The sequence below is a fragment of the Phaenicophaeus curvirostris genome, chromosome 7 (genome assembly GCF_032191515.1).
Source record: "Phaenicophaeus curvirostris isolate KB17595 chromosome 7, BPBGC_Pcur_1.0, whole genome shotgun sequence".
Taxonomy (NCBI): Eukaryota; Metazoa; Chordata; class Aves; order Cuculiformes; family Cuculidae; genus Phaenicophaeus; species Phaenicophaeus curvirostris.
The window spans coordinates 1,715,969-1,726,672 of record NC_091398.1 but is presented as its reverse complement, the minus strand read 5'-3'; the positions used below and the strand labels follow the sequence as shown (position 1 = coordinate 1,726,672).

General features: G+C 46.8%; 1 protein-coding gene and 1 long non-coding RNA gene across 2 annotated transcripts in view; one reads left to right on the top strand and one right to left on the bottom strand.

Moving 5' to 3' along the window:
• The window catches only part of LANCL1 (LanC like glutathione S-transferase 1), a 94,007-nt gene that overhangs the window by 45,445 nt on the left and 37,858 nt on the right, over positions 1-10,704 (top strand). The gene's annotated exons all lie outside the window — the stretch shown is intronic.
• LOC138722455 (uncharacterized) lies at positions 848-7,341 on the bottom strand. Its single transcript, XR_011337705.1, has 3 exons — positions 7,164-7,341; positions 5,703-5,809; positions 848-963 (listed from the first exon to the last, which is right to left on the bottom strand). It is a non-coding gene; the product is annotated as an uncharacterized lncRNA (long non-coding RNA).

Here is a 10,704-nt window from a genome sequence, read left to right as displayed (position 1 = left end):
GGAGGAATTGCAGAATTAACACCGATATCGGCGTTTAAACATTTTTGGGAGAAGGAGACCTGGAAGGTGGTGTCCAAACAGCTCCTGCGGTGGCATCCACTGCAGGAGGAGACACCAAACACTGGCCAGGGTGGCCCTGCTGCGAGGGGCACGCAGATCTGCTCTTCCCAGCAAAATCTCCTCTGGAATGCTGCAACAGCGGGTCTGTAACACCAGTAGGGAGGGATCCCAGCTACCACCAAGATTCATAGCTTTATGGACAACTCAGAAAAGCAATGAGAACTATCACCCACCATGAAAGGCTCTGTATCTGGGAACCAGCCCTGGGGCTGTTATTCCTGGGGCCACAGCAAGAGGAGTCCAATTACGCCGGGAGAGCCATAGCTCAGGGAATCATTGTTACCCACACATCCTTGCCCTTAAATGTACCTCCTCTCTCCTTCCCTAAGCATTCATGAAGCTGCCTTAACCCCATCTGAGTGCCAGCTCATTCTATTAAACCCCAGCTCCGCCTTATTAAGTTACTACACATGAAATGGCCATAATTCAAGTGCCAACAGGTGCAGCCAGCACCAGAATAAACCCCAGCTCTCCCAAGAGCAGCTGCCTCCTTTCTGAGGCTGCTCAAAACCATCTCCTGATTAAACCCTCACCACACTGGGAGACAGGGCCAAGGGGAGCTCTGCATTACACCACACCCAGACACCCAGGCAGCTTACAGGGCTCATGGGTGCTGCATCCACAATGGGAAAACCCTTAACAGAAGGGATAAAAAAACCCCAGGGAAGTTATTTAACCTTACCCTAAAAAGGAAACAAAAAAGAGCAAGATTCACAAAAGCGGGTTATTTATGGGGACTCAGCCTGTTGGGTTGCCGGACACTCCACTGTCCTTCAACATGCTGCCTACAGACACACATGCTCCATGTGGCTCCTCCTTCCAAGAAAGCACAGATCCCAGTCACTGGAAAAGCAATCCAACACAAAATAAACCAACATTTCACAGTCCGTGCTGTCAGCCTCCTTTTTACACCACATCAACACCAAGTCACAGAAGCAGCCCAGGTCAGGGTCAGACACAGCCCAAAGGAAAGGCTGAAACTCCCATCATCTTTTCTGTTCCAAAATTGTGATTTTTATCAATTTCTAAAGTATTTTTGAGGCCCAAACCCAGGCAGCTAATGAAATTGGGTGACTTCTCCCCAGCGCAGAAGAGATATTTTTAAACCACAAGTTTTTAAAAGCTCACATTCCCATTTTTGTCCAAATCAAAACACCAGATTACAAGATGTAACCAGCCCAACAGCACTGCTCTGAGCAATAACGGCAAGGAATGTTACCGACGCTACTCCCATTCTTCAAAAATTAGAGCAGAATTCATTCTTACAAACAAAATAGTTGAAAATAAAGAGAATACTCTTTTCCCATTAAGCTGAGTCTCAAAGTATTTCATGAAGCTGCACAGGGAACAGATTTTTACGCTATCCAAAGGTTTTAGTGATTTTAAAAAAATCCCTACCCGAAATTTGGACAGAGACACAGCTGGAAAAGTGTTCTTGCTCTCACAAGATGAGAAGATTTGGGGTTGATCTTAAATTCAGCCAGTTACAAAGAATTGCAAGCTCCTTTTACACTCCTTCTGCTAGTGACAGCTTAAAAATAAACCAGGGGGGTTTTGTTACTTGTTTTTAATAAATAACCAAGAAGTTTAAGAAATTTAATTCCATTTCTTTTTAAATAAAATCCACACCAGGCCTCCTCTTAGCTTTAATTTCATCAATAAACCCTATCCAAAGGGCCCCCAACCCAAAAACATTGCCTGAAGAGCTCTGGAGCCTCAGCTGCCGGAGAGCAGGGGAACCTACTTGGCCTCAAACCATTTCAACATTGAACTTGTTTCACCCAGCATCATTCAGAGCTCCAATCCTGGGCAAAGCTCCTCAAAAAAGGGGTCTTCCTCTTATACTTTTCGTTAACCTAAGGACAGGAATTCTCCACTGCAATCCTCTACAGTACATGATGCACCATGACTGAGCTCCTCCTCTACCCGCAAAGAGAGACCGAAGACTGGGGCAGCTGGGGAAGGCTGCCCTGCATCTGCTCTGGCTCTGCATGGAAAGAGTCATCCCCTTGCCACCTGACACCTCCTGCCATCACTGCATTTGCTTTGTATTTTAAATAGAACATTGTTAATGAACATATTTTCCAAAGCAACTGGCAGTTTAACTCTTTGGGAGCAGGGCTAAATCCCCAGAGAAAGGTCACTACTCACAGTGCTTCACTTTGGAGATATCCCAGACCCAAAAGGGCTTGCACAGTCACCCACAGCATCAACACCCACCAAAGAGACCGTCAGGCACAGCCTCCTGTCCCCAGGGCCCCACCCTTCACAGCTGCTTTCCTCTGGCACGCAGGAGTCACATCAAAAACACAGACACTATGCTCTGAAAAGGAACAACTGTTCTGCACTCCAGTGTTCTCCCTAGTTTTGTGCCAGATGTTAATTTATTTTAGAAGGATGGTCACTAACCACATGCTGGAGCAGTTTTGTGCAGAAAGAGAGACCAGATGGACAGAAAGGGGCACTTGTCCAGGTCAACAAAGCTGTGTTAGGAGTTATTTACTGGTCTCCCAGCACCCAAGTGTTGTACACAGCGTGCTCCAGCTCACCCTGGCAAAGGTTGTTTGCACACCTCTCCTCACAGCCCTCTGTGCCACTTTCTTTCCTCCTCCCCAGAGCTGCTAGACACTGGGCATCCCTCCCTCTCACCTACAGACTAAGAAACCAGGAGAGCACAACAGCAGTTGCACACCTCTTCTCCAGAGCCAGAAGGAACATAAAGGTCACTAATGGGACTCTAACACCATAGGAGGCAACATATACATCCACTGTCCCCTTGCAGCATTAGCCCGAAGCTCTGAAGATTTGAGAACTATTCGGAGATAACCCCAGCGCTTTGACTCAACAGCAAGACACACGATTATTTCATGTTATTGAGGTGCCTGGCATCCCTGTATATCCCAGTGCTCCCTTACTGTCTGCACAGTCCTGCCACAGCTTTAATCTACACTTTCCTCATGCTGGGGAAGCCAGCTTCTACAGGGATACATGGAAGAGCTCAAATGTGCAATGAAGAAAAAATGCTTCCTTAGTAACCCATTATTTCTAATTTATTTCATAATGAAAAATGCCATTCTCATTCACCTCAGCACTTATTTACTTCAAAATGAAGCCAGAAATGTGGCTGAAGATGTAAAAACTTCCCTCTCACATCTACCTATAGATTAATTAACACAGAGTTTATTAGAGTGTTACACTGAACACCCCACTAACAAAACCTACAGGTTGGGAGGATGGACAGATTAGTTCATAAACATTTCATTTCCTCACCAATGTAGCAATGATGGGCAGCAGCCCTCCTAAATCAAGTTGTTTGTTGTAAAAGGCTATTGCCAATCCTCTGGAAAGGCCTCGCACCAAGAAATGAATGAGGGAGATAGATAAAAGCAAAATCTGCACATGTGTGTTTCCCCAGCAGCATGAAAATTATTTCAAAGAGAGATAGTTCAGGCTGGTTAAAAAACAGCCATTATTTTTATTTGCCATCACTAACAAATTCTTTTTTCCTGTGTTTCTGGAGTTTACACATTGTTTATTGCCTTACTGCAGGAAGAAAGGCATTTAGGCATAGAGAAATGTCACAGGGCAACTGCAGCCCATGGCTCCAAGGGAATTCAGCTCCTGCCCAGCCTCACAAACATCCACTGGAGCTCACGTGGCCTCTCCACAGTCTCACAAGTGAAACTGGGCAAGAAGGAGCAAGTTAGGAGAAGGATCAGGACAGGTGGAGAGGCCAGAGCCTTGAAAAAGCCAGTGACAAAAGCAGCACCTCACGGTGGCTCCTCAGTTATGTTCTCTACAGCCACCCAGAGCTTTACTCCTTGGTGCACTGCTCTGTGCTGCCCTTTCCCTTCCTCACCTCCCTGTACATGAGGCACAGGGCCTCTGATCCACCTCAGAGCAAACAGGGCTGAGCAATCTGCAGCCTCTTTGGAGCACAGCGAGCAGGACAGGGCTGTGCAGCACCCAGCACATCCATTTTCCATGAAGGCAGATCCTTAAGAGAATCAAAGGCCGAGAGGAGCATATAACACTGCTTCCATCTCACCGAGTCTGGCCACACTGGAGATTGTTTTTCCAGGGCTTTGCTACAAGGACCAAGGTATCTCAAGAGAGCCCCAGGCATCACATGGAATAAGAAGAGTAAATCTCTTTCTCACGGTTGCCCTGGAACTTGTGAAGCAGGATTAGAAGAGAGAAGATGAAGAAAAGGCACCCACAATTTGTTACATTTGAGGAAAAACAAGTCTCATAGTTAAGCCAAAAAAATTTAGAGGTTTTGGACTCAAAACTCGATTGACTCTGTAGACAGGCAGAAAGCTTGCAGTGTGGGAAAGGAGACTTGTGAGGAGACCAGTTCATTTTCAGAATAAAAGTACAGTTTAATTCAAAGCCCTTCCTGGCACTGCTGCATGAGTTTCTTTAAAAAAAAAAATCCTCTACAGCATAACCACTCTTAACTTTCCACAGCAGGATGTGAAGAAAGGAAGTACTAAAGATACCTCACAGTCAGGTATAGCCTGTAGGAAGGTCAGCACAGCGTAGAGTTCACAATCTTCTGTTATCACCAAAAGCCCTACTGCTGGTCCCCTTCACTTCACATCCTTTGCGTACGCTTCAAAAGAAGCGTGACTGATCATCTCCGCTCGCAGTGCCAGTGAGGACAGAGGTATTTAGTTTCCCACAACCTAACTAATTAGCTGGTCATAACAACATACACATCCTCCGCTCTGCAGTAAGTTTAGCATGTCTGGGGACACCATACAAAATGAACTGCTTGGAGAGAGGCTACAGGGTGCCTGGGGGTCAGTTTTAAAGCCGTACAAGAAATTATGACACAACAAGGCCTTAAAATAGCTACTAAAAAAGACACTGTCATCCACCTCATCGTTCAAGTACAGAATAATGTAAAGATCCACGTTCTCCAGAGTTCCTGGTACTTAGAACTGTAAAAAGACTCTTCTCTCCGAGAGGAAGCTCCTCTTCCCAGTCTCTCAGCTCCTATTACCTAAACTCACCTGAAGGGCTCAAGGAAACTCATGCTGATACAAATCCTAAAAGGCCTGGCAAAAGTGAGAGAAAGCTACACCTCTATCCAGTAAAGGGGATTAATTGCTCCCTATGCTCTCATTAAGGAAGACACGCATATCCTAAACTGGGTATCATTCAAGGAACACCACAAACATTATGCATCCTAACATGCCCTAACACTCCAGGGGAACTGAGAATAGGTTTTACATTTAGTCCTTAGACTGTTCCACTCCTCAGCTCTAGCAGTTCAGAGACACACAAACAAAATAAGTTCTCTTTTATCTTTCCGCATATCACCTCTCTGGACTGTTTGCTCAGGAAGGCATTTTCTTTGCCTCTTTGCAAGGCAAAAACAGATCCATTTTTTACTCCAACACTATACTGAATGCTATCATTCTTCAACTTGTTTTCCTCCATGCAAATGACAGTGCCTATTAACTGCCTCATTAGTTTAAAAAGCAGTTTCAATTCAGAGTTCCTCATTTGTAACCTTCCTGTAGATCTGAAAAGCTAAGTTTGTTTACAACAGACAACAAATAAAACACCTCTACCTTTCTTTAACTTAAAAGATCTCCTCTGGTCTGTTCCTTAGACATTTGAGAGCACATCCCATCTTCTGAGCAAGCACTGATGTTATCACTGCATCTCTTGAATGTCCCTGATGGAATAAAAAACAACAATTAGTTGAGCCCTTATAGGCCACACCACACACAGCAAGAACATGTTTTTAGAAGAGCAGGACTTACCTACCCTCCAAGCAAGTTTGCTAAGGTTGTGAAACAAGACACACAAGGAAGACAGACCAGTAGCCACACAAGCACAGCCCTACAGCCACCCAACAGCCTTGCTAATTGCTACAGTAGTAAAACAGCCATCCCAGCAGCCCCTTCTATACCTTCTGAGCTCAGCACCTACACCTGCGCAGGGGTGGTGCTCAGCGGTTTCAAGTTCTCAAAAGCAGCAAAGCTCCTGTTATAGAAACCCCTTTCCTCAGTGCAAATCAAACCCGTTACAGTAATTTGCCCAGATCAGTAGTAGCTTCCAAAGCACCATTTCTGCCAAATTTGGTGCTGCTGTCACACGCAGAGCAGTTCTCTCCCAGCCCCTTGCTAAACTGGGGATAAGAAAACTTACATTTCTATATGCCTCAACTAAGAGGTGCAGCCCTGGCTGCTCAACAGCTCCTGGTCTCTGTACTTAACCCAATTAGCCCAAAGCATGGGGATGAGTTCAAACCACAAGCTGAAACCATGATCTCTCAAACTCTTTCACAACATCAACACTCAATTGGTGAGAATCTTTGTGGTTAATGGCTGAGTTCAGCCAGACTTCAGCTGGAGATCTGTGAAGCAAATCCTGAGCAGCTCGTTAGAGCTACTGCGCCCGAGCACCAGTGACTTCTAAGCAAAAAAAAGGCGTGGCACTGGCACATATGTGTTCTGCACATACAAAATTATGTTAGAAGACCAGAATCATAGAATCACAGAATGGGTCAGGTTGGAAGGAACCTCAAAGCCCATCCAGTACCACCCCTGCCGTGGGCAGGGACACCTCCCGCTGGATCAGGGGCTCCAAGCCCCATCCAACCTGGGCTTCAACACCTCCAGGGATGGGGCAGCCACCACTGCTCTGGGCCACCTGGGCCAGGGCCTCCCCACCCTCATTATGAAGAATTTTGTCCTAATGTCCAATCTGAATTATCCCCCTTCCAATTTAAAGCTGTTCCCCCTCATCCTGTCATCCTGTGATCCTGTCACTTCAGGCCATTGTAAAAAGCCCGTCTCCAGCTTTCCTGCAGCCCCTTTCAGCACTGGAAGCTGCTCTATGGTCTCCCCGCTGCCTTCTTTTCTCCAGGCTGAACAACCCAAACTCTCTCAGCCTGGCCTCATATGGGAGGTTCTCCAGCCCTCAGACCATCTTCATGGCCTCCTCTGGACTAGTTCCAACACTTCCATGTCTTCCTGGTGCATCTCCAGGCCTGCCCTGTCACATTCTCAGCTCACAAGACTCACACACTTGACTCCCGCGTCCCTCTCCCTGACGATACCCAGCTACTGCTGGGCCTCCTGCACAGGGCTTGGAGGGCTGCAGCATCTCTCTGGTGCTCAAAAGCACACACTGAAGGTGCTGGCTCTCCTGGGCAGAGAGCAAAACTGCAGCTGTGGTGCTCCACCAGCGTGGAGGAACAAGAGCTGGTTAGCAGGGGCCTGTGCCCTGAGGGGGGCCACTTGAAGGCACGCACATCAGCTGCAGCCTGTCCCTCTCTGTCACATCGTCTCGTGCCCACGTGACTCAAGCTGTGTGACCCCATGCAAAGGCACGCTTAGGAGGGTCACGTATCGAGGGAGAAGTAAGCCGAGAGCTCTGCGTCTCATTCCAGCTTGCCCCACACCATAATGCCAACATAAAAAAGCTGGACGAAGAACATGCAGGTCCCCTGATGGGCAGACATGCTAAACTGGCATCTGGGTTCTTCTTGAAAGAAGACAGCACATAAGCTTTAAATAACCTACTCGGAAACCAAACCTCTAGGCTATTCATATCAGCCATGAATACTTGGGACACGATCTTTGTAACACAGCCTGAAAGTCTAAAAAGGGGGTAGAGCGCTTTGTGAGAGCGGCCAGTGCTGTTCCTTGCTGTATTTTCAATACTTCTGGTCAGATCCTGCAGCTTGGCTTTACAGACGGCATCACCACCATCTCACGTAGCAAGACAGAGGAACACGCGTGCCCACAGCTCCTTTAACAGGAGTCTCTATTATCCAAACACATCGACTGCCATCTGGCAGAAATCACCTTCAGGGCTTGTACACGGTGTTCGCCAGCTGTCAGAGGATCTCTTGTGAATGACTGATCAGCCAAGAAGAACAACACCTATAAAGCAGTTCTTCCACTTCAGATTTGTACCTTGGATATCAATAATTACTTAAAAGCCAAGCACGTGCCAGCGGCGCTGGAAAAGCTCCGAGCAAAATCAGGACATTTGCACTCGAGGCCTGCATTACCTGGCAGTTTTTCACATCAAGCTGCCTGTTACCAAAGCGAAATTTGAAGCACCTAGTGCTGGAGGAGAACAGTCTTCCACAGCAACAGATGCTGCTGCAGGCATAACTAACGATGTTCTAGCTCAGGAATGAACATGGGGAGTAGTAGGTGACTTGTTTGACAGAAAAAAAATGCATGCAATGACATTTGTTTGCTCCATGCCTTTAAAATACCTTTTACTTACACTAGGAATGAAAGACAGGAAAGAATATCTCTTCTAAAAGAAGGAGAATTCTGTTTATATGGCTGTTCTGACCTTAATGTACTTGTACAGTCTTCATTTCTACAGAACAGGTACTCCTCAGATGGAAAACAGGAACATTAGATTCAACCAAAACGAATACAAATTTCATTTCAACCTGTCTTGCCCACCGAGCTTCACTTGAACACTTTTTCTCCAGGGAGCCTACAAGTCCTCTATTTGCTAACTCTGAATTTTGCAAGGCTACCTGCACTGTATTTCAGCAAGACAACAGTCCAAATTACATTCACTGCAGTGAAAACATTAGGCATTGTTCCCAACAAAGCAGGCGCTGAAGAGCAGACAGGTCCTTCCAAGCTGTGGCAGTGACACATTAACAGTGTGAATCATGAAATATAGAACATAAACGGGTGAGTCAAAAAGAGAGTTCAACCACCCCAATCTGTAATGAAGCTCAGATGTCACAGAGTCCCCAGGTCAGGGCAGTAACACACTGTACAGGAACCGGCTGACTTGGTGTCTTTACATCATGCTTCTAATACGAGGCGGGTGGATATTGCTAGTGCTGGGTGTTAGTGTGTTTACCAGCGTAACACAGAGATCTCCAGCAGGCTGGAGTCTCAAAGGGAAAAGTCTACCACTAACCACACAAGATGAGAGCAGAAGAGCTACCAATTCGGGAGATTTTACACCCCAAAACATACAGCAAACCGTACCCCTCTCCTGAGCCATCCGGACCAGAGGTGAGGAAGGATGGACTAGCAGTTTACTGGTAGAGGAAATGACCATAACAAAGAGAAGGCATCACTGTGAAAAGGGGGAAAATCAGAGTTAAAGACTCACCTTGTGCCTGTGTCCACAGGAGGAATGGACGTGCAGGAACCAGTGCTAGGAGGGGGGCACAGCTCTGTCACTTAGTCCCGGCTGTGCTGGGTCTCTGTAAAAGAGAGAAACCCATTAGGCTACTGTACAAAAAGCACAATCCCACACTGGAAACAGCATCTAGGAGGAGGCTAACAATGCATTTGCACCCTTTGCCCTGCTGCAGTAGCTGTTTCTACTCTATTTTCTGCAAGCATATGCAAGAAAAAAACCAACCCATTGTTCTTGACATGGTTCAGTGGCAGATAGGAATGGTTGGACTCAATGATCTAAGAGGTCTTTTCCAACCTAGTGATTCTATGATTCTGTGACATTCAGTTTTTTACAACCACCCTTCTTTCCCAAAACCTGCTATGAAAAACATCCACGTGTTTGCTGCTGCCTGTTTGAGGCATTCCCTGACCCCAGGAACTGATAATTGATAGCTGGATAAAGTTTGCTTTTCTGCGGCTTAGGGCAGGATCTGCCATCTCTCAGCTCCCTCATCTCTTTACTCGGTGTGCAGGTGATGGGATATGTCCTGCTGGATCTCCGTGCTGCAACAAAGCCATCAACCGGGTGACCAGGGCATCCCTGAGAATGCGGATCCCCCTGTCAGCCTCCTGCCTGCTACCAGACCAGAGACCAAGGTGCTGGGCTCACCCTGGAGGTGAGGGCTCTCGCTAAGAGGTTCTGCCTGACAGGACCTCACAGGCGTGCCCAAATCTTACTCCTGGGCACCCAGATTCAGTAATTCCCACCAAACTCTGTTTTTCTTTTTTCCTCTCCACTGACACTACAAAGTTCCCACCTGCCAGCTCTGATGTGAGAGGAAATCAGACTCCAAAATTAAAAAATAGTACAAGTTTTCAGGCTGCAACTGCTTTTGTAAGGCAGGTGCTTCTGGCTGTAAGGACAGACAGACACTTGCCCCGTGTCACACTGAAAGCATATTGAGCCTGTGAGAGACAGGACTCCCTCCAGGCTGGCTCATCTACAGGAATAGCAATTCCTGCAGTGCCATCTTCTGGCTTTGGGTGTAGGAAATGGGACTGATCAAAAGAAAGATGATAAAATCATGTATTCAAAAATATTACAAGAGCTTTAGAGTATGGATCGATACACAGAAACACCCAGAGCATGGAAATTCTCTCAACAGATTACATATAACTCGTCTCCCTGTAAATTATTCATTTTAAAATGACAATGTTTTGAAAAATACCTTGTCAATTTGCTTTGTTTTGAATCAGAATAGTTTGGGCTGGAATGGACCTCAAAGTCCACCCAGTCCCACACCTGCCATGGGCAGGGACACCTCCCACTGGATCAGGGGCTCCAAGCCCCATCCAGCCTGGCCTTGAACCCCTCCAGGGATGGGGCAGCCGCCACTGCCACCTGACATGGCCTCTTCTCCCAAGTGACAGGGGACAGGACAAGGGGCAA